At 42.8% G+C, this 26,022-nt stretch overlaps 1 protein-coding gene across 8 annotated transcripts in view; it reads left to right on the top strand.

Annotated features, from left to right (window-relative positions):
* COL8A2 (collagen type VIII alpha 2 chain) overlaps nt 1–26,022 on the top strand; it is a 293,599-nt gene that overhangs the window by 212,231 nt on the left and 55,346 nt on the right. For 7 of the 8 annotated variants that reach the window (XR_009156632.1, XM_058196269.1, XM_058196268.1 and 4 more), the window contains exons 2-3: nt 12,678–12,812; nt 18,879–19,013. The gene's annotated coding sequence lies outside the window, so the exon portion shown is untranslated. The remainder of the gene's footprint in view (nt 1–12,677; nt 12,813–18,878; nt 19,014–26,022) is intronic. The other variant, XM_058196263.1, reaches the window with a different exon arrangement.

Raw genomic sequence — 26,022 nt, 5'->3', positions numbered from 1 at the left:
AAACAAAGAAGTCCTTCTGCCTCTTGAAAAAGCACCTTTGCGTCAAGGATTACCTGTTTCAGAATGCCCTTGCTGGATCAAGCCAAGGCATACATTGGCCAATCAGATGCCTTTGGTGCCACTCATAAGAAGATACTGGAGACATGTTCTCTTCCCTAAAGCTGGCAAGCATTTGGAGGCCTCCTGCCCATTACCCAGATTTAATGCTAAATCTTCAAGACCAGAAGTCCTTGAAATTGCCCATCGTGAATTTATTCAATTCCCGGTTACATTCATGTGGATATTCAGGGTGTCAATGCACATGCAATATACTCTTGCTGTTTGTTTGGTTTTGCTTCATGTGTTTCATAACCCTAATCATGGCTGGTAAATTATAGGCTTTGGAAGGAGTGGACAACGCTTTAGTGTCCAGTGGCAACCCTTAAACTCTTTTGCGGTACCAAGGGCAAAGTGGGCAAGACCACAAATGGAGCAGGATTTGGGTATTCCATGTTTTTCTTGGACTGGGGAGCACTTTGTGTTTTTGGAAAACATATTACACTTCTGCTAGGGCTTTACCATACTGTTTTTGTGTAGTTCCTACCTCAAAGTGATGGAACTTTGTGCTGCCAAATCTTTAGCAGGTCTGATCAGAGATTTTTTCCATAGCACAGCCAAAATGGTTGTGGGTATACACAGCCTCACCCTGGCTTATTCATTTCATGCAGCAAGAACCAGCTGATTTCCTGCTTAGTGGTGCCCTTGAAAGCCAATTCAATCCACTTTCAGAAGATATTCAAAAGATATCTGGTGTTTTTGTCTTTCCCCAAAACGCTTAAGGGTTGTAATCTGAGGAAACTTCTAAGAGAGCTTTGCTTTTGTTTTTAAAAAGCTTCCACTACAGTCCCAGAATTTTCTGGAAAGGAAGAATAACTGTTAAATTGGATAAATTTGTAAACTAGATCTAGTCAAATCAAATCAAATCTTTATTATGGTGACAGACCAACACAAGGAGGGTAGAATCCAGTCAATTAAAAAACACAGATGATGCATAAATTTTAAAATGTAACACTAGAAGATACATTAAAGCAGAAAGTAAATATAAAATCAAAATAAAGTATATATAAAATTGAATCTAAAAGAATCTTAAAGGAGGGGAGCATAAAGTGGTTTTTTTATGACCCCGTAATCCTTTAATTCAGGGTAAAGTGACTGGATGTAGCTGAGCATTTACTGGCTGGATGCCCTTCCTGATGCCACACAGAGTTGGCAGCAGATATTTTTTCTTTGCACCCTAGGAGAGAAGCATAGGATTGAACTCTCAATCTTCCACTTAAGAGGCGAGCGTCCTCACCACTGGGCCACCATTTATATGGAAGACTACTGTGTTTTCCCGAAAACAAGAGCCTGCCTTATATTTTTTTAAAACCCTGAAATAAGTGCTTGGCCTTATGGCCATGTGCTCAAAAGCCTGATTGAGCTTATCATCAGGGGATGTCTTATTTTGGGGGAAAATTTATCTGTCAAATTACAGAGCACTCTAGTGTGGCGAACTAGAAAATAACTCTAGTTTATGGCACAGGTCATCATCCGATGAATTTTAATGTGCTGTCCAGAACCTGGCAATGTTATATGTTGTAGCAGGGTTAGTATCTGAAAGGAACAGGGACGTTTGGGAACGCCCTGGGCACTCTGGGTATTTATGCATTAATGAATAGAATAGAATAGAATAGAATTTTTTTTATTGGCCAAGTGTGATTGGACACACAAGGAATTTGCCTTGGTGCATATGCTCTCAGTGTACAATAAAAAAAAGATACCTTCATCAAGGTACAACATTTACAACACAAATGATGGTTAATATATCAATATAAATCATAAGGATTACCAGCAACAAAGTTACAGTCATACAGTCATAAGTGGAAAGAGATTGGTGATGGGAACGATGAGAAGATTAATAGGAGTGCAGATTTAGTAAATAGTTTGACAGTGTTGAGGGAATTATTTGTTTAGCAGAGTGATGGCATTCGGGAAAAAACTGTCCTTGTGTCTTGTTGTTCTGGCGTGCAGTGCTCTATAGCGTCATTTTGAGGTTAGGAGTTGAAACAGTTTATGTCCAGGATGTGAGGGATCTGTAAATATTTTCATGGCCCTCTTCTTGATTCGTGCAGTATACAGGTCCTCAATGGAAGGCAGGTTGGTAGCAATTATTTTTTCTGCAGTTCTAATTATCCTCTGAAGTCTGTGTTTTTCTTGTTGGGTTACAGAACCAAACCAGGCAGTTATAGAGGTGCAAATGACAGACTCAATAATTCCTCTGTAGAACTGAATCAGCAGCTCCTTGGGCAGTTTGAGCTTTCTGAGTTGGCGCAGAAAGAACATTCTTTGTTGTCCTTTTTTGATGATGTTTTTGATGTTAGCTGTCCATTTGAGATCTTGTGATATGATAGAACCTAGAAATTTGAAGGTTTCTACTGTTGATACTGTGTTGTCTAGTATTGTGAGAGGTTAGGGTTAGATGATGAGATGAGGCTACTGCGATCATCACTGTAATATAGGCACTGGAGGTATTTAGATACTTCAAGCTTAGTTAAGTATGCTGGGGAGGCATAGTCCCTCTTGGTTTCCCTGGCGATAAAGATTTATTTATTTATTAATAAAATTTATTGGCCGCCCATCTTATCATAGGGTAACTCTGGGAGGCTTACAATCATAAAAATATGTCTATACATATACAATTAAAACATAATTAAAATCAAACATTAAAACCTAAGGACATATGGGAAACAAGATCAGGGACGTGGCTAGCTCCAACTGGCACTCTGTGTTGGCGACACACTGTTTAATGAGTGTTTTGGCCAGATCATACCACATGCTGAGTAGAAGACCTGGAGAAAAGCCCAAGGATGAGATTTTAGTTGCCACTGCATTTTTCCATGTGGATTGAAAGTCATCACTCATATTTAATGGGGCAAGGCCAAGGGAATAAAAGGAGAGTCTGAGCCAATAGTTGAGTGTGGTCATCCAGACTCCAGCCTTCACTTTCATGAGGCCCATCTCTTGTCACAGGATGGCATCAGAGACACAATTTGAGACTTGAAGGCCCCATCTTAGACATTTGGATTAAACAAGTTTTAATGTTGCAAAATTGGAGAAAGGCCCCAGCTGGACACCATAAAGAAGTTGTGCTATTGTCTTGGTTTCAGATCATTTGAGTGCTGCAGGGATATAGCGCCCGCCTCTTATCTTAAGGAATTTAAGGATGGCATAGGAACTCCTTTGTTCATTTTCAGCAACATAGGCCTCACAAGTTTCCTTACTGCCAACAGAATGAAGGAGACTCCTCTCAGGCATTTGAAAAAGGAGACCCGCTCAATCTTGTTTCTATCTCTGCTGCAGGAGTAGATGGGTAGATATAGATAGATGATAGATTAGATTGATAGATGATAGATAGGGAGGGAGGGAGGTAGTAGATACGATAGATAGATAGATAGATAGATAGATAGATAGATAGATAGATAGATAGATAGATAGATAGATAGATGAGAGAGAGAGAGAGATGATAGCTAGCTAGATAGATAGATAGATAGATAGATAGCTAGATAGATAGGAAAGAGAGAGAGAGAGATGATAGATAGAAGATAGATAGATAGATAGATAGATAGATAGATAGATAGATAGATAGATAGATAGTAGATAGATGAGAGAGAGAGATGATAGATAGATAGATAGATAGATAGATAGATAGATAGATAGATAGATGATAGATAGATAGATAGATAGATAGATAGATAGATAGATAGATAGATAGATAGATAGATAGATAGATAGATCGATCAGAAAGAGAGAGATATATACTGTAGGTTTTTCATGACTCAATCCAATTCTTTTGCTTTAGGCATCTAAAATATGAAATCTCCCCTGTAGTGAGCTGATTATAATTCTTGCAATCCATTATGCTTGGAATACAAGACTCCCAAATGTCTACAGAGAACTTGTGTTTAGCAGTAGCCAGCATTCAGAGGGGAGAAGAAAGTGCTGGGATGAGGGTGGGAGATGATATTCACTCCAAAGAGGGAGGAAAAATAAGCTCCTTTTATGCCAAAATTAATAAAGAGAGATGGCCTGCCTCTGAAACACTTAAGAAGGAAGGTTTCCTCCTGCACATTCCAGTCTGATTTGTATCTTTCACAAAACATCGCCTGTCCAAGCAGGAAGGTAGAGCTATCTAAGCAGTTGAAGGCAAGAATTAGGTGGAAGTGAATTGGGGAAAGATGGGCATTAGGTTTGAGCAATCTGGCTGGCCCTTTTACTTCAAGCATCAGGAACCACACTGTCTGCAGAACAGGTAGGATAAGAAGCAATGGATGGAAACTAATCAAGGAGAGAAGCAATCTAGAACCAAGGAGCAATTTTCTGGCAGTAAGAACAATTAATCAGTGGAACAGCTCGCCCCCAGAAGTTGTGGGTGCTTCAACAGTGGAGGTTTTCAAGAAGAGATTTGTCTGAAAAGATATAGAATTTCCTGTTTGAGCAGGGCATGGACTAGAACAGGGGTCTCCAACCTTGGCAACTTTAAGCCTGGAGGACTTCAACTCCCAGAATTCCCCAGCCAGCTTTGCTGGCTGGGGGGTTCTGAGAGTTAAAGTCCGCCAGGCTTAAAGTTGCCAAGGTTGGAGACCCCTGTTCTAGAAGATCTCCAAGGTAATTTCCAACTCTATTATTCTATTATTCTGCTCCAGTATCCGACCCAAAAGTGATGCCTTCCATCATGTGAAGATCTGGCTACTTAACTTGCAGTCTGATGTCTTCTCCACATATGGGGGTGGAGAAGTGGCCAAAAGAAGGGGTGTGGTTGCTCTTCTGGCTCACAGAAGATTAACATTGCAAGCCATTTTTTATATTTTTGGCAGTGAAATTAAATTTTAGCACTTTTAAGTAATATATAACGAATTATAAAAAAAAGGTAGAATAATTCAAAACATAAGCTGTAAAAAGGGTCATGAAATATTAAAAAAAAATACTGGTATAATTTTATACTAATAATGTAGCGCATAAATAAAACAAAAACTAAACCAAGTTAAAAAAAGATGGAAAAGACCAAAAAAAAAACCTCCAAAAAGTTGAGGTGTGATGTTAATCCCTTATTCTACTGTGCTGAAGGGAGTCATAAGTCAATACCTTTTCTTTCTTTCCCCCGTCTTCTTTCACCCATTTTTCTCTTCCCTTTTTCCTTCCTTGTTTTTCCTATTATTTACTTTTGTATTTTCTTTGTATGCTACATTATAAACTAATTTAAAAAAAAGTAAAAACAAAAACAAAACAAAATATATCCAAAAATGGATAAATTACCCATCTCAAAGAACCCATCCTTAATGTCTGGAATTATGTCTCATTTTTCAAGTTTCTCTTCCATGCCTGGTACAATCATAATTCCTCAAACAAATTCCAGAGTTTTGGGATATAATTCAACATTATGTTAGCATCTTTTAGGGACTTCATCATGCAACTATTTATGTCCCTGTAAATACTGTTCTAAAAATATACCCATCCGTTATATGGAACCTCAAATGTTTAACACTTACAACAAAGGGAATGTGATGTTTAGCTTTGTGAAGATATTTTTGGGGAGAGTCAAAAATCTTGGCCACAGCTCCTCCCAAATGCTAATGATTAATTTGTCAGGAGAAGAAGACAATATGCGCAGTCATTGAATGAATTAAGATTTATGAATCATATAGATTAGTAATTAAATAATTGTACATAATTATATTCCCCACTGTTACAATTATTTCATATCCATATGTAATTGGGATTAAATGAAGTTACATTCCCTCCTGATCCTGTCACTTTTTTGGCTAACTTCACTAGTATGAGAAGTCTACTTTAAAAAAAAACCTCGGGGATTTTTACTGAAGTCAAAATACATTTTTGGATGATTTACTTGTAAGTATCAAATCCGTCAGTACCAATTTAACATTTTTAAGAATTTACAGCCATCGATTGATGTGGGATTTCATACTTTGGGGGCAAATCCAGAGCATTTGCAGCTTATGGAATATCAGATCATCAGGGGAGGGCTGCTGAGGGTTCGGGAGAACCTCTAGTTAAGATTCTCTGCAGTTCGGAGAACTCCCAAATCCCACTCCTGGCTGGCCCCACCCACCCCACCCCGCCCCTCCCAGGAATCCCCATGCAGCCCATTTTGGATGCAGGTAAGTGCAGGGCACGTGTGGATGCTTGGGAAGGGCAAAAAACGGGCCTACAGGAAGCTTGGGAAGGCCATAAACAGGCCTGTTTCTGGGGAAGCCATTTTCATCCTCCCAGAGGCTCGAGGAAAGCCTCTGGAGCCCGGGAGGACAAAAACGTCCCCCTGCAGTGGTGCAGGAGGCCAACTAGGCCACGCCCACCATGGCCACACCCACCCAGCAACCAGACAAAGAACCCCTTGCTAAAATTTTTGAAGCTCACCCCTGCAGATAATTGACAGATACCAAAAAAAATATCTTTCTGGATCAAAACTGTGACCCTAAAGGTAAAAAATGCTTTTTCAAAAGGCAACTGAACTTTTCTGAAGATGTTTTGCTTCTCATCCAAGAAGCATCTTCAGTTCAAACTGAAGATATTTCTTGGATGAGAACCGAAATGTCTTCAAGAATAAAAACACAGAAAGTCCAGTTGTGTTTTGAAAAAGCCCTGTTGGGACAACCATGATCTGGATGACTGAGAATCTCCAAAGATGATCAAAACGGTGACATTCTGGGTTTCCTCCTTTGAGCAGATTCAGAATTCATTTCTTAGGTTTACACTTTATCATTCTTTCAGATCTTATCCAAGAGAAGCATTTACCATCCAGAACTTTATGAAACTTCATAGGATTGCTTATTCTTAGAATATAGAATTGTGGCTGATGTAATCCAGAGGCATTTTGAGAGCCTGTTTTGAAATGGTCTCCAAAATGGCTACAGGTAGTCCTTGACTTATGACTGGTCACTTATTGACCATTGAAAATTCTGATGGACCTACCTGGGGGTACTTAAGACCCAGATTTGAAATTCTGATGGTCATCTCCCCTGGTCAAATGACTGCACTTTGGGTACTCAGCAACCAGACCATATTTATGGCCGTTTATAGCATCTCATGATTTCTTGATTGCGTTTTATGGCTGTTTTGCCAAAAATGGAACCTTACTTCTAGTTTTCAGCAAAACAATACCCATAGAGAGCTATTGGCACCCATAGCAAACTACATCCATGGTGAACCACAGAAAATGTTGTAAAATCAGGTCACTCCAGGCCTGAAATCTAGCAGGTTCTGGAGAACCGGTAGCAGAAATTTTGAGCAGTTCGGAGAACTGGCGAATACCACCTCTGGCTGGCCCCAGAGTGGGGTGGGAATGGAAAGGGAATGTGGATTTTGCAATATCCTTCCCCTGGAGTGGGGTGGAAATGGAGATTTTGCAGTATCCTTCTCCTGCCATGCCCACCAAGCCACGCCCACCAAGCCCACCAAGCCACGCCCACATAACTGGTAGTAAAAAAAATTGGATTTCACCACTGGGTCACTCACATGATTGGCCCCCTTTCCAACCATCATGCATTATGGCCATGATGAATAGGCTCCACTACTGTTGTAACTCGAGAGCTCCCTGGACTGTGGAAGACCTTGCCTGTTCATAAAACGGCTACCAAGGTAGACCTGACCAGTCACAAAGCAGCTGTTCAATCAGATGATGAGTTAATGAATTTGTTCCCCGATCTTCTCTCTATTTCCCAATGGTTGATGTTGTTGTTAGTTGTGAAGTCATGTCTGACCCATCACAACCCCATGGACAACATTCCTCCAGGCCTTCCTGTCCTCTACTATCCCCCAGAGACCATTTAAGCTCATGCTTACTGCTTCGGTGACTTCATCCAGCCACCTCATTCTCTGTCATCCCCTTCTTCTTTTGTACTTAATCATTCCCAGTATTAAGCACTTTTCCATTAATTGTCCTTCCTTTCATTAAGTGGCCAAAGTATTTCAGTTTCACCTTCAGGATCTGGCCTTCTAAAGCAGGGGTCTCCAACCTTGGCAACTTTAAGACTTGTAGACTTCAACTCCTAGAATTCTGGGAGTTGAAGTCTACAAGTCTTAAAGTTGCCAAGGTTGGAGACCCCTGTTCTAAAGAGCAGTCAGGGTTGATCTCCTCTAGGACTGACTTGTTTGTTCACCTTGCAGGCCAAGGGACTCGCAGGAGTCTTCTCCCGCACCAAAGTTCAAAGGTCTCAATTCTTTGGCGCTAGCCTTTCTTATGGTATTTCCCAATAGTGAACCACTCCAATTTTTTGTATTTATATCAAAACGTATAAGGAACTTCATGGGCCTCGAGATTGTGCATGTCCTGGTAGAAAATGCTGTAGGATCAAATCTTCCACTGTGGAAGTTTAGCAAGAAGAATATAACAAACCAGCTTTCCCCCCCCTTTTTCTTGTGACAGTAGTTGAGGATGGGATAGCCAGACATGTGCTTGTTTCTGGATATGAGTTCTTCTCTGCAGTCCATAATACCAGGTGTGCCTGCCAAAACTTTAATATTCCACAGAGGTTCCAGGTCAAGGAATTGGTTAGCACATTCCCCTTTCACAGGAATATCCTGGGTTTGGTCTTGTAAGACTGTTGCCTAGTTACTCTGTGTGGTACCGGCCAAAACCACAGAAACTTTAATGTACTGTGGCATTTTCTGGAAAGTTTTGACTTTGCTGAGAGTTCGTCTTTGAAAATGCCACGAGCAATGGAAAGAGGGGAGAAAAGGAATTTTTCAAAACTGAGATGGTTTCCAGAATCACTAAGATTGCAAGAAATATCTTGTGTCTTTGGACATTTGTGATACAATTTGTGTGGAAATTGGGGTATTTATTTATTTGTTAAATGTTAAATGCTTCTCATCTCACTACCCAAAGCGACTCTAGTTTAGATCTTCTTGTCAATAAAAAAAGCATCTGGTATCCTTCAGATGTTGGTCGATCAGTACTATGACTGCTGGCAAATGTGGACTACATTTTTTTCTGGCTGGGAATCATGGGAGGTTTAGTTCAAGTGCAATCTTTTGGTTAGCGAAAACTGCTGTATTCATGAAAATGATGGATGCTATTGCTAGAAAATGATTATAGTGGTAATATTTACAATCTTTCTGGATAATTTCAAAATTGTTGCTGGTCCACCCAACAGAATTAATAGCAAGAAATAAAGAACAGACTGTTTCAGTTGTTCCAACAGATTTTTTAGTCGTTTTCTCATACCATTGAAATTGTCCAAAAAGTGACAAGATGAGGAGGGAATGTAACTTCACTTAATTTCAATCAAATATAAATGTGAAATCATTGTAATAGAATAGAATAGAATAGAATAGAATAGAATAGAATAGAATAGAATAGAATAGAATAGAATTTTATTGGCCAAGTGTGATTGGACACACAAGGAATTTGTCTTGGTGCATATGCTCTCAGTGTACATAAAAGAAAAGATATGTTCATCAAGGTACAACATTTACAACACAATTGATGGTCAGTATATCAATATAAATCATAAGGATTGGCAGCAACAAGTTACAGTCATACAGTCATAAGTGGAAAGAGATTGGTGATGGGAACGATGAGAAGATTAATAGTAGTACAGATTCAGTAAATAGTTTGACAGTGTTGATGGAATTATTTGTTTAGCAGAGTGATGGCCTTCGGGAAAAAACTGTTCTTGTGTCTAGTTGTTCTGGTGTGCAGTGCTCTATAGCGTCGTTTTGAGGGTAGGAGTTGAAACAGTTTATATCCAGGATGCGAAGGGTCTGTAAATATTTTCACGGCCCTCTTCTTGATTCGTGCAGTATACAGGTCCTCAATGGAAGGCAGGTTGGTAGGAATTATTTTTTCTGCAGTTCTAATTATCCTCTGAAGTCTGTGTCTTTCTTGTTGGGTTGCAGAACCGAGCCAGGCAGTTATAGAGGTGCAAATGACAGACTCAATAATTCCTCTGTAGAACTGAATCAGCAGCTCCTTGGGCAGTTTGAGCTTACTGAGTTGGCGCAGAAAGAACATTCTTTGCTGTCCTTTTTTAATGATGTTTTTGATAATTGCGGAGGATATAATTATGTATAATTAATTAATACAATAGAAGCAGTGGCCCAGTGGCTAGAACGCTAAGCTTGTTGATCAAAAGGTTGGCACTTCAGCAGCTCGAATCCCTAGTGCCATGTAACGGTGTGAGCTCTTGTTCTCTTTTCAGCTTCTGCCAACCTAGCAGTTGGAAAGCACGTAAAAATGCAAGTAGCAAAATAGGGACCATCTTTGGTGGGAAGGTAACAGCGTTCCATGAACTTTTGGCATTTAGTCATGCTGGCCATATGACCATGGAGACGTCTTCGGACAGCACTGGCTCTTCGGCTTTGAAACGGAGATGAGCAGTGCCCCCTAGAGTCGGGAACGACTAGCAAATATGTGCGAGGGGAACCTTTACCTTTTAATTAATACAATGTCTTTGAATGTTGTGTTCTTCTGCTGACCTATTAATAGTTAGCATTTGGTAGACCCTTGGGAGGAACCTGGAAGCTGCAGCCAAGACTTGTGAGGGCCGCATTTAGCCCTGGGGTCTCAGGGTAGACACCTCTAGACTAGACCATTTTGGAAATCTTCTGCCATGCTGATTCCCATGATGTGTCTTCCTGGCTTCTTTACCTGGAGAGGCTTCCCGCTTCGTCCCAAGTGATGGAGTATAATGGTATGTGGGAAGGACCTTGAGAGACAGGAGGAAAAATTGCAAACTAGGCAACCTTCATTCAAAAGATATCACAGAAGTAGGGTGGGTGGGGGAAAGGAGGAGAAATGCTGGGATATAGGACCATTGACAAGTAAAATACAAGAGTCTGTTAATGTAACCTTTCAATAAAGATAGTATAGCTCAGGGGTCTCCAACCTTGGTCCCTTTAAGACTGGTGGACTTCAACTCCCAGAGTCCCTCAGCCAGCAAAGCTGGCTGAGGTACTCTGGGAGTTGAAGTCCACCAGTCTTAAAGGGACCAAGGTTGGAGACTCCTGGTATAGTTGGTTGTGCTTCTTGTCTGGGCTATCGTGCATCAATCTTGCAAGCCTGAACGTATTTTCCCCTCCTTTCTTTTTAGTCTCTGGAAAACCAGGGTGGGAAACATTTCTCATATCTCCTTACCTATATGTATAGTAACATATATAGGGAGTCCTCGATTTATGACCCCAATTGAGCCCCAAATTTTCTTTTGTTAAGTTAGACGTTGGTTAAGTGAGTTTTGCCCCGTTTTACGACCTTTTCTTGCTGTGGTTGTTAAGTGAATCACTGCAGCAGGTAAGCTAGTAACACGGTTGTTAAGTGAATCTGGCTTCACCATTGACTTTGCTCGTCAAAAGGTTGCAAAAAGAGATCACGTGACCTTGGGACACAGCAACAGTCATAAGTATGAACCAATTGCCAAGCATCCAAATTTTGATCACGTGATCATGGGGATGCTTTATAAGTGTGAAAAATGGTCATAAGTCACATTTTTTCACCGACGTTGTAACTTTTAACGGTCACTAAATGAACTGTTGCAAATTGAGGACTACCTGTAGTTTCATATCTGAATGTACTTCTTACTCCTTCCCTTTTATCGTCTGTGATCAAGGGAAGGGCTTGTCTGAGACATTTATTCATGTTACTTCTTTGATCCTGGCTCAGGCCCCTCTTATATGACCTTATATGCCCTTGGTAGTGCTTCTTCCTTCTGTCCTTCAAGGCCATTTGCTCTGTCTACAACAGTAACCTCTTATTTACTGTCACATTTGAGGCATCCTTGGTGCTCTCTGAGCTCGGTTGTTTTGTTGCGGACTGTTCTGTCCCCCCTCGCCTCTTTCCGAGCGATGGCTTAATTAGCCGGCACTATCAGCTCTGGCAGCAAACTAGCGAGCATCTGCCAAGTGACTCTGTTATCTCCCTTGATGCCGATGAGTCACCCAGGAACAAACAGTACTTCAGCTCTTAGTTAAGCAGTTGATTTTGCCTGCTACGAAGAGGCATAGCAGCCCTTGCTGGTTTTATATCCTGTGGGGTGTGGCTCCATGACTCAGCACTTCCTAGGCCTGCCCCACCCCTGCTTCTTTTGTTCCCGCCTCTCCTGCCTACGAAACCTAGGGTCCAGCCAGGCCTGATTGCCATAAGCTGAGTCTGGAGGCATGGCCGGGGGGGGGGAAAGAGTCAGGGGACGGAGGCCTCGTTATCTCCTCCACCTGGCCTGCTTCTGGCTCCTGGAGCTGAGCCAGGGAAGCCGGTGCTCCCGAGGTAAGTCCTGATGGCCCTTCCCCCTCACTTTCCAAGTCACTTTCTGGCAGGGGGCCTGGCTCGGGGGGGCGCAGACACAACACAGACATTTGATTATCCAAACTAGGTAACATCATCAGTGCTAGAAGGGACTGGAGTGTGTGGAGTGGCGGAGAAGCAGAAGAGGAGAAGAAGGACTGTAGCAGCACCAGCACTGATGATGTTACCTGTGTAGGTAATGAAAAGTCTGCAAGAAAACAGCCAAGCTCGGAGAGTACCAAGGACCCCACAGTTCAACCCTGAGCTACAAATACTCTCCTTTATAGTCACGTTTTCTCAAATTCTAGCCACTTTACACTTTTTTTTGATGCCTCCATTTCTCTCTCCTTCTTTCTTTTGCACACAGCCTGCCAGAAAATGTCTGAGTCAATGTGGTTGCAGAGAACAGCAGGAAATTAGACTAAGGACCCGTGTGCCGCTGGATGTGTCTCCTCTACTTCTGCTCCTCAAAATCAGAACTGCTGAGTGTTTCAAGTAACAAGTAAGTAGGTTTGCTGTACTCCTGTGAGTTTGCTGACACTACAACCAATGTCCGTTACAAGTTGTTTTCGCAGCTGCCAGACAATAACAGAAAGTTCACCAGTTTAAGAGAATCTCTTCTAAGAGATTCAAGGACATCAGACAGTGTCCGATATTTTTGAGTCTTCCAAAGCAGGGGTCTCCAACCTTGGCAACTTTAAGCCTGGAGGTCTTCAACTCCCAGAATTCCCCAGCCAGCTTTGCTTAAAGTTGCCAAGGTTGGAGACCTCTGTTCCAAAGCAACAAATTCATACATTGGGCAGTAAGATTTGGTGAAAAGGAAGTCGCTTATCTATATTAGGACCTATCAGATAGAAACCCGATACCTTGATAAGGAAGAAATGTTTCTTGCAGGGATGTCTACAAAGCACAGCAACTATTTAGTTAGCACAGTTTGGCAAACCTTTTTGGCACCGAGTGCCAAAACGGGAGTGTGCGTGTGTGTGGGAACGCTGAAAACTGGAAGAGGAGCTCCTGGCGTGTACACATGGGAGCACCAGAAACCCAAAGAGCAGTTCTCCAGCGCTCATGTGCGCATCAGGAAGCTGACCTTTTGGTTTCCAGCATGCGCATGCGTCCCATGCACCCCAGTCACATGGTCTTCCAATTTCTGGCGTGCATGCGCATGTGAAGATCAGCTGGCCAGTGCTTATGTGTGCACTGGAACCTGGAAGAGCAACAGGCAATGGCTGGGGTGCTCAGAGAGATGGCTCTGCATGCCACTTCCAGCATGCGTGTCATAGGTTAGCCGTCACGGAGTTATCATATATATTTATTTAGCTATATTTATGCAGATTGATCTATGTCTTGGGAATCATCTTGGAAACCTTGAGTGGCTCAGACTGCTAAGACAGTCTGTTATTAACAGCAGCTGCTTGCAATTACTGCAGGTTCTAGTCCCACCAGGCCCAAGGTTGACTCAGCCTTCTCCTTTATAAGGTAGGTAAAATGAGGACCCAGATTGTTGGGGGCAATAAGTTGACTTTGTATATAATATACAAATGGATGAAGACTATTGCTTGACATAGTGTAAGCCGCCCTGAGTCTTCGGAGAAGGGCGGGATATAAATGCAAATAAAAAAAATAAAAAAAACAACCAGTAAGGAGACATTGCTGCCTAAAGTACAAAGCCCTTAGAAGACATTCTCAAGAGTAGAGGAGATGGCCATGGAGAAACGAGACTGAAGGGGATAGTGGAATAAGCAGCCTAGGAAGCAGAAAATGTAAGGAAACAAAATTAAACTGATCTCATTCACATTAGAATGTAAGAAGAAGGAAGGAGACATTCAGTCAGGCTTTCCCTGTTTCCTGAGCTTAATGTGTATGTTTTGGTAATTGTGGTCTAGTTTCTTAAAGTCAACTCCAAGCAGAATGGGACAATTTCAGGGGTGGGAAATTCAGCAGGTTCTGGCGGGTTCTGGTGAACCGGTAGCGGAAATTTTGAGTAGTTTGGAGAACTGGGAAATACCACCTCTGGCTGGCCCCAGAGTGGGGTGGGAATGGGGATTTTGCAATATCCTTCCCCCAGGAGTGGGGTGATTTTGCAGTATCCTTCCCTGCCACACCCACCAAGCCACACCACACCACGCCTACTAAGCCACACCCACAGAACCGGTAGTAAAAATATTTGAATTCCACCACTGGACAACTTGCTGTAGCCAACTCGCCATGGCCAATTTACCATGGGACAACTCGCTGCGGGACGATTTAACAGTTCAATTGAATTATTTAAAATAATTTTTAAATTTTTAAAAATTTGTCATTCACATTTCATTTTGTCCCTCCTTCGGCATCCTCTTTTTAATGATTCTATTCCACTATTTCTTCAATATTAGTGTAAGTCTTATCCCGCAATGAGTTGGCTGTGGTGAGTTATCATGGACCACCTACTCCAAGAACTAGAGAAGAGGTTCCTCCCCAGCCTTCAGAGACCAGGAGGTACAAGACTTGGTTGGCATTCTGAGTAAATGATGGGTGAATTGTATCAGGTTACCCACATAGCAAAACTGGCACACAACGTATTGCCTGCTGGAAAGGGTAAATAACCACTTTCACACAGTGGTGAAATCTGAACCGGTTTACTACTGGTTTGCTGGCTGAGCATGTGCAGTGCAGATCATGGACCAAATGTGAGGTGTGTATGCGCAGTGCACGCCAAAGGGAGGCATGGGGTAAGTAGAACAGCACGCGTGTGGGGGGTGATCAGCTGTGGCACACGATCTCTTTTTTTTACTTTTAAAAGCATTTTTTACAACCTATTTGGCTGAATAGGTTGAAAAAAATGCTTTTTAAAAAAAAGTAAAAAAAAGGCTTTGACGATTGCGCGGCTCAGCTGTGATCGTCAGAGCCTTTTTTAACCTTTTAAAAGCATTTTTTAAAAGTGGCAAGCGGGCAATTGGGTGGGCATGGGCGGGGGGGGCAGGGATTTTTGCTACCGGTTCTCCAAACCACCCACCTCCATTGCTACCGGATCGGCCGATCTGGTCCGAACCGGGAGCATTTCATCCCTGCTTTCACACAATTGCTGCTGAGAACAACTTTACTCTGGCCTGGGTAATAGGCTGGAGATGAAAAAAGCTTTGAAATGAGACTTTTGGGAAGATGGACTTTTGATTCTTTCATTATTGCCAAGATGCCCGAAAAAGGAATGAAGATAAAAAGATCAAAAATCAGAGAACATATGAAGATATTGATTGCCGTGTCCAGTGCAAGATCCCAGCATTATTGACTTCACCATTGTCCATCCTGGCTAAATTCAGATCAGAAACATCTGGTGTTGGTTGTTTTCAGGTGGCTTTCACCTGATACATCATCTTGGTCATTATAAGGAATTGTGTACTGTGTGATCAAATGTAGCTTTCTGGTACATCTTAGTGGTGTTTATATGTGTATGTATGTATGTATGTATGTATGTGTGTGTGTGTGTGTGTTAAAAGGAAGAAATAGCTGCGATCACACATTGCTCCCAGAAGCACGAAGCTGAAGCCTGAAGATGACGAATGAGACTTCGTCGAAACGTCGCCAAGACACTTCCAATCTTACACGGGAGAAAACCCGAACAACCAAAGACCTATATACAAACACCCGTGAAAACCTCAGAAAACAAATATATATATATATATATATATATATATATATATATATATATATATATATATATATATATATATATATATATATATATATATATATTTGTTTTCTGAGGTTTCTCCGTGTAAAATTGGAAGTGTCTTGGCGACGTTTGAAGTCTCATTCGTCATCTTCAGGCTTCAGCTTTGTGCTTCTGGGAGCAATGTGAACGCAGCTGTTTCTTCCTTTTAACTGCTAGTGGGGTTTGAACTGATTGGGTGGGAGCTTGGCTGTGCTCTGATTGGATGGGGGTTTTTCTGTGCTCTGATTGGATGGGGGTGTGTCCTGTGTTGGTGGGGGCTTGGTTGTGCTCAGTCTAGTCTGTGCTGCAGGGGGATTTGAGCTGGTGAGCTGCATAGCTGTTGTTTGGCTTTGTGGTCATGCTACATCTTCATAGTGGGTGTCAGTCTGCTGCATGAATGGATTGGAGGGGTTTGAAATGGCTAATGTTGCAGCTGCGGTCTGGCTTCTGGTCCTTGGACCAATCAGTTCAAACCCCCACTAGCAGTTAAAAGGAAGAAACAGCTGCGATCACACATTGCTCCCAGAAGCACGAAGCTGAAGCCTGAAGATGACGAATGAGACTTCGTCGAAACGTCGCCAAGACACTTCCAATTTTACACGGGAGAAAATCCGAACAACCAAAGACCTATATACAAACACCCGTGAAAACCTCAGAAAACAAACAAATATATATATATATATATATATATATATATATATGTATGTATGTATGTATGTATGTATGTATGTATGTATGTATAGTATATATACCTCCTTATATTTCCTCATATATATGTTTATATACTATATAATCTTTTTGTGTGATGCTTATATATATTGTTGTGACAAAATAAATAAATAAAATAAATAAATAATGAAAAAAAACCCACAAAGAACAAGAAGAAATAGATACTAATCAACAACAAACAGAAAGGGATATAAGAGCAATCAGAAGACAAAAAGCGAAAGATAACTAGGGCTATGGAAAAGGAGGTGAAACTCTTATCCATCAACATAAATGGACTAAATTCAATGATAAAAAGGAAAAGGACATTTGCAAATTTAATAAAACAAAATGTAGATATTATATGCTTACAGGAAACACATATTCTAAAAATAACCGAGTTAGAAGGGACCTTGGAGATCTTCTACTCCAGGAGTCTCCAACATTGGCAACTTTAAGACTTTGCTGGCTGAGGAACTCTGGGAGTTGAAGTCCACAAGTCTTAAAGTTGCCAAGGTTGGAGACCCCTGTTCTACTCCAACCAGAAAGAGGGTTGAGAAAATATCTACAGACCCCTCATATCCTGAATATAATCTATTCCAACTTTTCCCCTCAAGACACTGCTATAGAGCACTTCATGCCAAAACAACTAGACATAACGATAGTGTCAACTCTGAAGCTAGCCTGACCGACGCCATCTTGGAGGCTTCAGTGCTGCCACAATGGTGCTGAGGGATAGGGAGGGGGGATTGGAGATAGCTGGGGTTTTGTAGCCAAAACAAAATAGTTTCCCCTGTGAACCAAGGAGATTCCCACAGGTGGCTGAAGAAAGGAGGAGTGAAGTTTCCAAGCAATTGGACAGTACCTTGATTGGACCGAGTGACTGTTTGGGAAAAGGGGGGAAACATTTTCTTTTAATTAGGTGAAAACCGCGGGAACCTTTAGAGTCGGTTTTCACCAGCCTGTGCCAATATGATATATCCAATAAATTTATTCTTTGAGGAAACTGCTTGCCTCGGAGTTCTGCTTGCTATAAGTGTATTATAACTCCTACCCTCAAAACGACGCTACAGAGCACTGCACACCAGAACAACTAGACACAAGAACAGTTTTTTCCCGAAGGCCATCACTCTGCTAAACAAATAATTCCCTCAACACTGTCAGACTATTTACTGAATCTGCACTACTATTAATCTTCTCATAGTTCCCATCACCAATCTCTTTCCACTTATGACTGTATGACAATCCTTATGATTTATATTGATATATTGATCATCAATTGTGTTGTAAATGTTGTACCTTGATGAACGTATCTTTTCTTTTATGTACACTGAGAGCATATGCACCAAGACAAATTCCTTGTGTGTCCAATCACACTTGGCCAATAAAAATTCTATTCTATTATTCTATTCTATTCTATTACTTGGAATCCTGACAGATAGTTTTATTCTCCCTCGTGCCATCATTCTGCTGAACATATAATAATGAGCACTGTCTTATTTCTCATCTTTTCCCATCTTCTCATCTTTCCTACTATCTTCCCCTATTGGTTTCTTATGACTTATCAATTGTTTTTTGTAACTTACGATTAATGATTGTAACTATGGTTATGAACTATGAACTGCTACATGCTGTTTATATGTACACTGAGAACTTCTGCACCGGAGACAAATTCCTTGTGTGTCCGATCACACTTGGCCTTGGCCAATAAAGAATTCTATTCTATTCTATAAAGGCTATAGCTGGTAACATGGAGTCTGTCAGATGTTTTGGGCTTTAGATTTGATCAACTCTAATCACCATGGCAACTGGCAAGGGTGATGGCAGTTGTAGTCCAAACTATTCATTAAGACTTTCTCTCTGGCATGGAGCTCAGTGGATTTTTCTGAATGGGGTATATTTATATTTGGGCTGCTTTCTTGGGAAAAAGTAGAGGCAGCATCTTTGGTCCTTTGGAATAAATTTGAGTGTGCATGGAATAGTATAAGGGGTGTTTTCATTATTGTACTCTGCATGGCCCCAAGAAAAAATTGGAAAGTGACATTAAGAAATTTCTCCTGTGACTGCATTGGAATGGGGCATAACCCATTATTTTAACCTCCTGTAAAAGTCTCACAGAGACTCAGAATTCACTCAGGTCTGCCATGTGATGCCTCTTTTGCTCCCTTCTAGGATGATGACTCTATGGCCTTGGTCTCATGACCTTTAACAGGCTTTCCAGAAAGAGCCTTAGAGATGCTGTGAAACTCAGCTTCGAGTCTCTGCGAAACATTTGCACGTGGTCTTGTTGCTGTCCCAAGACTTCAGGTAAAGCCACTTGCTTAGCTGGTATTTATCAGGAAGATAAATTTTACATGGAAGGTCACACATTTGTTTGACTTACAAGAAGTCCAGGCTTGATTTCATAAAAATACCATTTATCGAAGTAAAGAGATTAAGCTAGATGGTTTAACCTGACTCTGTATGAAGCTGCGTCTGATCCTTGTATCTCAACGATGCAGGTTAAAGGTCCTCTCACTTGGACTGAGAATATCTACATCCAAACAACTGGGTTAGCAGCAGTACAGAAATGGTTTGCTATGGTTTTATTTTGGGTTTTGTTTGTAATTTCCCCGGATTGCCGAATAGCCTGGTCTGATGCAGCCATTTGCTGAGGCCAGATAGCATATATTCCCATTTGTTTCTTTGTTCATTTGTTCATTCATTCATTTATTCAAACAAGTTTTTCAGTTTCATGATTATTATTTTTTTGCACTGAAAGTTTTCAGGAAAATGTGCACATCCTTTGTGCCCATGTGTGCTGATCAGTAGTGGGTTTCACTTACCTTCGCTACCGATTCGGAACTGTGAGCGTGCATGCAGCACTTCTACGCATATGCAGAACCTTCTGCACATGCGCAGAACATCCGTGATGACGTCCAGGCAGGTGGGCGGAGCCTCCAACCGCCGTTGTTACCAGTTCGCCAGACCGGAGCGAACTGGTAGAAACCCACCACTGGTGATGATATATCCCTGCTTGTGTGCATTTGCTGTTCTGCGCACTACAATTATATACAGACACGCACAATTCTACAGGCATTTTCTGAGTTTCAAACTACATTGCAAAACAGTTTGAAACGCTGAAACAGGAACCATGTGGTTTCTCTTGGGCGGATAACACAGGTGGCTTTTCAATCCCTGAGGGAAAGTTATTTTTCCTAATCTCATTAGGATCTCTTGGTGATTTCCTTCACTGTCTCTCAAAAGACATACACCAGGCTTCCCCAATTTGATTAGGGAATTCCGACAGTGGAAACCAAACCTATCTGGAGTATATTAAGCAAGGAAGCTGAATAGAAAGTTTGTTTGCTGGATTCCTGAAGGAATCACTAAAAGTGCCGGAATCAGTGAAAATCCAGCATATTGCAAAGCATAGCATTCATTTCCCAGATCCGTCTTTATTTCAAAGGCATCTCTGTAACCTGCATGGACCCCATAGTCATTGCAAGAAAATTAAAATGAGTTTGTCATTTCTTGAGAGAAATGCCCAAGAAAAGATGGAGGTAGATAGTGATGTAGAAAACAACCTGGGGAACTAGAAGAGTTAGGAAGCAAACTTTCTAGTCTGTCCTTATTAGTCTTTATTATTATTCTATACCCAGCATAGCATCTCCTTCATGAATATGGGAAGTTCTCCATGGAAGTTCTCCATGGCAGCTACGACAATCATTTATATACTTCTGTTTGTCATGGCCATGAAGCCCAAGAAGGCAATATGGCTACATCTGATAATTGTCACCTATTTAACACTACCCAAGGATCATGTGTAGTTTAAGGTATTCTAATATACGTGTCTCAGGATAACGTTGTAGGATCCAATCTGGATCGGTCATCGGGACTCAGGGATGGGCTGCTGGGGATTCGCAGGGGTTAGGGGGAACCTCTAGATAAGATTCTGTGCAGTTCAGAGAACCCCCAAATCCCACTCCTGGCTGGCCCCATCCACCCACCACCCACCCCTTCCAGGAGTCCCACATGGCCCGCTTTGGATGCAGGTAAGTGCACGGCATGTGTGAAGGCTTGAGAAGGATGAAAAATGGGCCTACTGGAAATTTGGGAAGGGCCTCTGGAGCCCGGGGAGGCCATTTTCGCCTTCCCGGAGGCTCAAAGAAAGCCTCCGGAGCCTGGGGAGGGCAAAAATGCCCCCCCATAGGGCAGGAGGCCGACTAGGCCCCGCCCACCATGGCCATGCCCACCCAGCAACCAGGCAGAGAACCCCTTACTAAAATTTTTGAAGCTCACTCCTGCCAGGACTAGAGGTTTTGTGTTCGCGGCTTTCGAACTTGTGCTGGAGCCCATCCTCAGGGAACTTCTCTCTAGCAGAGTGTGTGTCTGCTAGAGAGAAGTTCTCTGAGGATGGGCTCCAGCACGAGTCTGGAAGCTCGGAAGACTAAACCTCTGGTTCCGGTAAACAACCCAGATTGGATCCTGCAACTTAAGGAATGCTAGGCACCCCGGGAACTATTGTGACAGGCCACTGCCGTAGCCCTGTAGAAGTTTTGTATATAATTACATGGATTGTGTGTGTATGTTTTCTTCTCTTCTGCCATGTTCTCATCGTACACTAAATAATAAACAATAATAGCAGTCATTGTGACAGAGTGATGATGGGGCTGGATTAGGAGCAGAGAGTCCCAAATTCCAGTCTCCCTCCTTGCCCGCCCAGCCATGGAAGTTCCTAGGGTGAATTTGAGCCAAGCTCTCTTTCTCAGCCAACGTTTCCTCCGGGGATTATTGTGGTGGAGAAAAATAAGAGGAAGGAACGCCATGGATGCCCTCCTGAACACCTGAGAAAGCAACTGCCATCTTTTCTCTTCAACTCTTTAAGTGGCTAACTTAAATGGTTCCCCTTTTGAGGAGAAGATAATTGAAGGAGTGTCAGTCCTGAAAGCCATCTTTTACTTTGGATCTTCAGGGCTGCCACCTTTAGTGCTGTGGGAAACTGGGAAGGGGGGATGGTATGGAGCAGGGGTGATATAGAGTCATAATAACATTCCTTTCTCAGAGAGTCAAAGACATCTTGCCCTGCACCTGGATGGCTGGAACTGGGAAGCATCTCCAGTTGGAATGGTGCTTTGATTGGACCATGTGATGGACATATGGGTGCAGGGGAAGGGGCTTGGACTTTTCTTTGGGTAGGAAAAACCTGAAAGATTTCAGTTTCGGGTTTTCCCAGATGTGCCAATATGACATCTCTAATAAAATGGAACTTTGAGGAACTTCTAGCCTCGGGCTTTTCTTTCGTTGGGAGTGTTACTTGGAACCCTGATGAGGAAACCATTTTTCACAGCTCCAGGAACATAAAATGAACAGGGTTCTCCTTCTGGTGACTGTGGCAGGTATATTAAGTCCTGAAAGAGCACAGTGAACTGATGTTCTTCCTAGCTGATCCAGGGAGACCCATGCTCCAAATAGTTATCTTGGTAAGCCTTGCACAGGACCTTCAGATATAGTCTGCACACTATACGTTGATCTGAACCATCCTGGCAGAAAGGTCCTTGTATAATATCCAACAAGTATCTTCCTTGCCCCTCCCCTCTCCCTCCCCTTTTTACCTTTTCTTCTCTTCCTCTCATTCCCCATGACCATTCCCCTCCCTGTCCCCCTCCCCTTGTCCTGACCCTCTCAACCTCCCCCTCTCTCTCAGCCTGTCCCCAACCCTCTCCCTTTCACCCTCACTCTCATCATCTCACCCTCACCCGCACCCTAAACCTAACCCAAACTCAAACCCTCACTTACCCCTCTTAAAAGAGCCGAGGTGGCGCAGTGGTTAGAGTGCAGTACTGCAGGCTGCTTCAGCACTAGCTTCAACTGCTAGCTACAGTTCAGCAGTTCAGATCTCACCAGGGTCAAGGTTGACTCAGCCTTCCATCCTTCCGAGGTCGGTTAAATGTGGACCCAGAATGTTGGGGGCCATAGGCTGACTTTGTAAACCGCTTAGAGAGGATTGTAAAAGCACTATGAAGTGGTATATAAGTCTAAGCGCTATTGCTATTAAGAGTTGGCTACAAAAAGAGGGAAGCTTCCCCAGTATCCAGGAGCCCTACTGGAAAGCAGCTCACCTCTAGGAGGGCATCTTCTGTCTGATAACTGATAACTGACAGCAACTGACATATTAGTCTGCAGGCATCACAAAGCCATGAGATTTCCCAAGGAGATGACTCGCCTCCCTTATCCACCTATCAAAGGGCACCTGCTCCTCCACCCCTGTGACCTACATCCATGCCACACAAAGGCGTCTAGGAAACTACCAAGGCAATTACTAAAGCTGCCTATTTGTCATTTTTTGCACATTTGCGGCACCCCTGCAAACAGGGTGTGAAGGGAGGCACATGAGCCCTCCCCCGTGCCCCATTTTGGCCGGCAGGGTACTTGCAGGAGGCCATTCAGGCTGAAAACGGGGCATAGGAGGCACGTGAGGCCCTCCTGTGCCGTATTTTGACCAACAGGAAGCTGTACCAAGCCATCCAGGCGGAAAATGGTGTGTGTGTGTGGGGGGGCCATGTGAGCCCCCCCGCCCCATTTTGGGTGCTGCAGGAGGCGTCCATCCCATCTCCAAATCCATCCACTCCTGGACAGCCCATGGAGGAGAACTACAATGCTGATCTGGCCCTCGGAGAAATCCAGTTTGACACCCCTGCTCTAGAGTTTCTTCCAATTCTGTGATTCCATCTTTGAATCTTCCATCAGGAGTCCCAGATATGTTCCACCTCCAACACACAAGACTGAAGAGTCCCCCGTTCAACCAAACTTGCATCTAGTTCGACTGATAAACTTGAAAGAATCAGCGCAGTGGTTTGCCACGTTGCTTAGTGGTGGAAGTAGCAATGGTCCTTGTGCATCTCACAAGATTGGAACCCAGTCAGTTTTTAATCAGGCTAAGCTCAAGACAGAGTTGCTGGTTGGCATCCTTCTTTGTTCTGAGTCTTGAGAACTGTGGTTTGGAGCACCTTCCTCCAGGGCAAATGGTTTCAGGTGAATGCAGTTTTCCAGGTACAAGGGCACGGATGGATCAGAGTTCCGTACTTTCATGCTCAACCATGGAGAAAACTAGCTGGCTCTCAGTCAGATATTTCTTTCTCAGCTTAAGAATGACATCACAAGACAGTAGCAGGGATCAAAATAAGAGAAGGAGAAATTATACAAAACAAGGGCTTTTTGTTATCTTGACAGTGATGAGAACATGAAGAATAGTCATGCGTAGTTAATGATGGGAAGAAGCAGTCAAGTGACACAAAGCTACTTGCTTTTCCTATACCGCCTCCTTCCCTTCTGAATAGAATAGAATAGAATAGAATAGAATAGAATAGAATAGAATAGAATAGAATAGAATAGAATTTATTGGCCAAGTGTGATTGGACACACAAGGAATTTGTCTCAGTGTACATAAAAGAAAAGATACCTTCATCAAGGTATGGAGATGAGAAGAGAAGTTGTGACTCCAGCCCCCGAATCTGGCCCCATGCCCGGAAGTAACTTGGAGCCGGGCCTGCTGCCAGAAAGTGACTTGGACAGTGAGGGGGAAGGACCGTAAGGACTTACCTCGGGAGCACCGGCTTCCCTGGCTCAGCTCCAGGAGCCAGAAGCAGGCCAGGTGAGAGAGATAACGAGGCCTCCTTCCCCTGACTCTTTCCCCCCCCTCCAGGCCACGCCTGCAGACCCAGCTGACGGCAATCAGGCTTGGTTTCATAGGCAGGAGAGGAGGGAACAACAGAAGGAAGGGTGGGGCAGGCCTAGTGTTGTGCCTCGTCCTCCCTCCTTTCCTTAGCCGGGCTCCTCCCACCTCCTCCCAGGCCTGCTATCAGATTCAGAGTCTGATAATGAAGAGGAATGGCCTGGCATGCCTCCAGCCCCCAGCCCTGGCACCATGTCCGGACAGAATGTCAGGAATGAACAAACAAACCTCACTCCTACAGCGTGTGAGCAGGGAGCCAGCCACATGCTGGAATTACCGGCAGCAGATCCAGAGGAAGAGAACCCACAGTGGGAGGATCCCTGCTTCCGGAGATCTGAGATGTGATGTCAGCAGAAGGAAGGGATGGGCAGGCCTGGATAAGTGCTGAGTCATGGAGCCACACCCCACAGCCTATATAAAGGATCAGCTTGAGTCAAGCAACTTTGATTCAAGCAAAGTCTCATCTGGTTTGCTGAAGTCACAACTTGGATTCCTTCCTGCCCTGAGAAATCTGAAAGGAATTTGGCAAAGCTGCAGAGGCTTCATGGCCACGCTCGATACAGACTTCCTAGACCCGGTCATCGGAGGGGGAGGGGGACATGACACCTAGGAAGTGCTGAGTCATGGAGCCACACCCCACAGGATATAAAAGGCAGCCAGAGCTGCTGTGTCTCTTTGTAACAGGCAAATCCACTGATTGACTAGAGCTGAAGTTTGTGACTCACCAGCGTCGTGGAAGATAATGAGGGCTCTTGGCAGACACTGGCTCTTTTGTCGCCAGAACTGATAGTGCCGGCTAATTAAGCCATCGTTCAGATGGAGGCGGAGGAGGACAGAACAAGAGACTTGTAATATGATCATGTTGCGTTTGGTATTTCTCCGTGCCACCATTTCCCTCCAGGAGTCGGACAAAACATTGAGCATTGTGAGATCATGCCATTTGGCCGAGATGGCAAAATCGACATCTTTGATTAAAGAGGTTGATTTTATTTTATTTCTACATGGAAACCATTTTTGGACTTTTTCCGAGATCCTGAGAGAAATGAAATTTTGATCCTGGGATTTGATGGTTAGAATTATATAGGATTAGAGAAGTAAGGTGGACTATGATTAATTTCTGAGTAAGAATTGGTTGTATTTTTTATCTACAGCCGTAAACTGAAGAAAACTGGAAGCCATTCTTTTCCATTATTTCTTTAGTTTTTCCATTCTTCTTTTCTTTACACTTCTATCTTGCTTTTTGTCTGATTCTTTCTTTTCTACTTTCTGTTCTTGCTAATTTTTTATTCATGTTTTTGAATTTTAATACAATTGTATTAAGAAATGAGATCTTGCCAGTTGTGTTTTAACTTAGCCTGGGTTCATATGGTGCCTGAATATATGACTGGAACAAATAGCATCTGTTGACCTACAGTATTTTTAATTTAAGGTAAAAAAAGGTAAAGATTTCCCTGTCCAGTTGTGTCTGAATCTAGAGCATGATGCTCATTGTTTGTTGACGAAGGGAGCCAGTGTTGTCTGTACACATTTTCTCTAAACATGTGGCCAGCATGGCTAGATGCCAAAGGTGAACAGAATGCTGTTACCCTTCCACCAAAGTCA

The sequence above is a fragment of the Ahaetulla prasina genome, chromosome 10 (assembly GCF_028640845.1).
Source record: "Ahaetulla prasina isolate Xishuangbanna chromosome 10, ASM2864084v1, whole genome shotgun sequence".
Classification (NCBI taxonomy): Eukaryota; Metazoa; Chordata; class Lepidosauria; order Squamata; family Colubridae; genus Ahaetulla; species Ahaetulla prasina.
Note: the sequence above shows the minus strand (reverse complement) of the source record. Positions and strands in the feature narration are given on the sequence as shown.